The sequence below is a fragment of the Rhincodon typus genome, unplaced genomic scaffold, assembly GCF_021869965.1.
Source record: "Rhincodon typus isolate 14 unplaced genomic scaffold, sRhiTyp1.1 hic_rhity00000517, whole genome shotgun sequence".
NCBI classification, from domain to species: Eukaryota; Metazoa; Chordata; class Chondrichthyes; order Orectolobiformes; family Rhincodontidae; genus Rhincodon; species Rhincodon typus.
Genome location: NW_025966155.1, coordinates 9,629 through 13,997, shown reverse-complemented (window position 1 = coordinate 13,997; position 4,369 = coordinate 9,629).

The window sequence follows — 4,369 nt, the reverse complement described above, 5'->3', positions numbered from 1 at the left end:
TCTGCACTCTTTCCAGTTTAATAACATCTTTCCCATAGCAAGGTGACCAAAACTGAACATTATACTCCAAGAGCGGCCTCACCAACGTCCTGTACAACTGCAACATAACTTCCCAACTTCTATACTCAATGCCCTGACTGATGAAGGCCAGTGTGCTAAAAACCTTCTTCACTGCCCTGTCTACCTTTGCCTCCACTTTTAAAGAACCGTGCACCTGAACTCCAAGGTCCCTCTGTTCCACTACACTCCTTAAGGCCCTACCATTCACCATGAAACTCCTACCTGGATTTGACTTTCCAAATACCTCACACTTATCTGTATTAAACTCCATTTGCCATTTCTCGGCCCACTTCCCCAGCTGATCAAGATCCTGCTGCAATTTCTAATAACCTTCCTTCTTGTCCACAATACCGCCTATTTTAGTGTCATCTGCAAAATTATTAACCATGCTTTGTACATTCTCATCCAAATCATTGATATAGATAACAAACAGCAGTGGGCCCAGCACCGACCCCTGAGGTACACCATTAGTCACAGGCCTCCAGTCCAACAAGCATCCTTTCACTATTACTCTCTGCTTCCTACCATCAAGCCAATTGTGTATCCAATTTGCCAACTCTCCCTGGATTCCATGCGATCTAACCTTCCAGAATAGCTTGCCATGTGGAACCTTATCAAAGGCCTTACTGAAATCCATTTGGACCACATCTACCATCCTGCCCCCATCAACCTTCCTGGTCACTTCATCAACGAACAAATTTGTGAGGCATGATCTCCCACGCACAAAGGCATGCTGACTACTTCTAATCAAACCCTGTCTTTCCAAATGCATGTATATCTTATCCCTCAGAATCTTCTCAAGTAATTTACCTACCACAGATGTTAAGCTTACTGGTCTATAATTCCCGGGTTTTACTTTGAGGCCTTTCTTGAATAAGGGCACAACATTCACTATCCTCCGGTCTTCCAGGACCTCACCCGTGGCTAACGATGATGCAACTATATCAGCCAGAGGCCCCACAATTACTTCTCTAGCATCCTGCAGGGTTCTTGGAAATATCTGGTCAGGACCAGGAGATTTATCCACCTTCATACACTCTAATACTTCCAACACATCCTCTACAGTGATATGGACTGTCTTCAAGATATTGTCACTAATTTCCGCAAGTTCCCAAGTCTTTATGTTTTTCTCCACGGTAAACACAAAGGAGAAATATTCATTGAGGACCTTGCCCACCTCCTGCGGTTCCACACACACATGTCCACTTTGGTCCTCGAGGGGTCCTATTCTCTCTCTAGTTATTCTTTTTACTTTAATATACTTAAAGAATCTCTTTAGATTCACCATAATCTTCTCAGCCAAAGCTATCTCGTGCCCCCTTTTCGCCCTCCTGATTTCCTTCTTCAGTAAACTCCTGTATCCCCTAAATACCCCCAGGGATTCCCTTGATCCCAGCTGCCTGTACCTGAGCCATGCCTCCTCCTTTTTTCTGGTCAAAACCTCAATATCTCTTGTCATCCATGGTTCCCTACTCCTGCCAGCCTTGCCCTTCACCCTCACATGGACATATAGACTTTGAACTCTAGCTATAACACTTTTAAAGGCCTCCCACTTGCCAGAGGTCCCTTTGCCTGCAAACAAACTACTCCAATCAACCGCTGAAAGCTCCTGTTTAATTCCATCAAAATTCACCTCGCCCTTGACCCTGTGGACCAGTTTTGACCCTCTCCATAACTATTTTAAAATTAATAGAACTATGTTCACTGGTCCCAAAGTGCTCCCCCACTGTCACCTCAGTCACCTGTCCTGCCCTATTTCCCAAGAGTAGGTCGGGTTTTGCCCCTTCCTGAGCAGGACCCTGAATATACTGCTTGAGGAAACTTTTCTGAACGCATTTAACAAATTCCACCCCATCCAAGACCTTAACACTATGGCAGTCCCAGTCTAAGGTAGGAAAATTAAAATCCCCCACTATGACAACCCTATTGCTCCTGCAAGTCTCCGCAATCTTCCTGAATATTTGTTCCTCTAATTCCCGTTGACTATTTGGGGGCCTACAGTACAACCCCAATAATGTCACCATTCCCTTCTTATTTCTTAGTTCCACCCACAAAGCCTCACTGGATGATCCTTCACTTATTTCGTCTCTGACTGCTGCTGTGATATTCCCCTTCATCAAAAATGCAACTCCCCCTCCCCTCTTTCCTCCACCTCTGTCCCACCTGAAGAACCTGTACCCAGGCACATTGAGCTGCCAGTCCTGCCCCTCCCTTAGCTGTGTTTCTGTAATGGCTATAATATCCCAGTCCCACGTACCTATCCACACCCTGAGTTCATCGGCCTTACCTGTCAGCCCTCTCACATTGAAATAGATGCAATTTAATCCAACAGGCAATCCCTACTCCCTGTCCTGTTCCAGCCTGACCTGTCTCTTCAATTTGCTATTTCCGATTACTGTATCTCCTTCCTGCCTCACACTTGCCTCCCTGCTGTTGAGGATCCCACCCCCTGCCAATCTAGTTTAAACCGTCCCTTCCAGCACCAGCAAATCTGCCCGCCAGGGTATTGGTCCCCCTCCAGTTCAGGTGCAACCCATCCCTCTTGAACAGGTCACCATCTGCCCCAGAAAAGATCCCAATGATCCAAGAATCTGAATTCCTGTCCCCTGCACCAATTCTTTAGCCACACATTCCTCTGCCATATCCTCACTAGTATGTGCTTAGTGTTTCTAGTTGATTCAATATTATATCTCAGTACTTGCATTTCTAGTTCGTTCGCTGCTCTATCTTTGAACCTACTGCTTTTGGTTATTTTTGCAGTGGCATCTTAGTGCTTAGTTTTTTTAGTTAACTTGTTGTTTTATCATATTGCTTAGTGTTTATCATTAACTCGCTGCTGTATCTTCATGCTTAGAGCTTCTAGCTAATTAACTGTTGTGTCTCAGTGCCTAATGTTTCTTGTTAATTCGCAGTTGTAGCTGACTGTTTCTCGATAATTCATTGCTGTATCTTAGTGCTTGGTGTTTCTAGTTAACTCATTGCTGTATTTCATCGCCTACTGTTTCCAGTTAATTCTCTGTTGTATCTTAGTGCTCAGTGTTTCTAGCTTACACAGTGTGGTGTACTTGTGCTTAGTGTTTCTGATTAACTTACAGCTACAGCTCAGTGTTTCTAGTTAATTCACTGCTGTATCATTGTATTTGGGTTTCTTCTTCGTTCACTGTTGCATCTTAGTACTTTGTGTTAACTCATAGTTGTATCTCAGTGCTTGGTCTTTCTGGTTAACTCACTGCTGTAACCTAGTGCTTTCTGTTTCTATTAATTTACTGTTGTATCTTTGTGCTAGTGTTATTATTAACATGCTGCTGTACCTTAGTGCTTAATGTTTGTAGCAAACTCACTGCTGTACCTGTGTGCTTCCTGATTCTAGTTATTTCACTGTGGTATACTAGTGCTTATTTTTTCAAGTTAAGTATCTGTTTTATGTTAATGATAGGTGTTTCTCGTTAACACGCTACTGTACCTTAGTGCTTAGCATTTGTGGCTGACAGTGTTGTGTCTGGTGCTTAGATTTATAGATAATTTACTGTTGTATCTCAGTGAATAGTGTCGCTAGTTAACTCACTGCTGAACACACAGTGTGGAGCTGGAGGAACACAGCAGACCAGGCAGCATCAGAGGAGCAGGAAAGTTGATGTTTTGGGTCGGGATCCTTCTTCAGATTATCTGAAGAAAGGTCCTGACCTGAAACGTTAACTTTCCTGTTCCTCTGATGCTGCCTGGCCTGCTGTGTTCATCCAGCTCCACACTGTGTTATCTCTGACTCCAGCATCGACAGTTCTTACTATCTCTGAACCAGTTGGTTCCAACTAATTCACTGTTGTATCTTTGTGCTTAGTGTTTTTAGTTAACAGGCTACTGAATCTTCGTGTTTCTACTGAACACTGTTGTATGTTAGTGCTCAGTGTTGCTAGTTAACTCACTGCTGAACCTCAGTGTTTGGTGTTCCTCATTTATTCACTTTTGTACCTTAGTGCTTAGTGTTTCCAGTTAATTCAGTAATTAGTTCCGGGTTGTTAGTGTTTCTAGTTAATACGTGACTGTTATTGGTGCCCAAACTCACACTGCAGCACTCCCTCCACATGCAAACTTTTCTCAAACATTGGGTGAAACTCCAGCCAAGGCAGTGTGAGTTCCTGATTGATGTTCATTACTGCTTGTTAAACGTCTTGTTAACAGCCCAACTCACCATCTTCCTAGCTCACCAAACACGCCACACACATAAACCATTGGGAAAACTCAATGTGGAATCCAGAGCGGGCTCCTGACTGGTTCCACTTTGTTCCAAAAGATCTCCATATTGGACCCT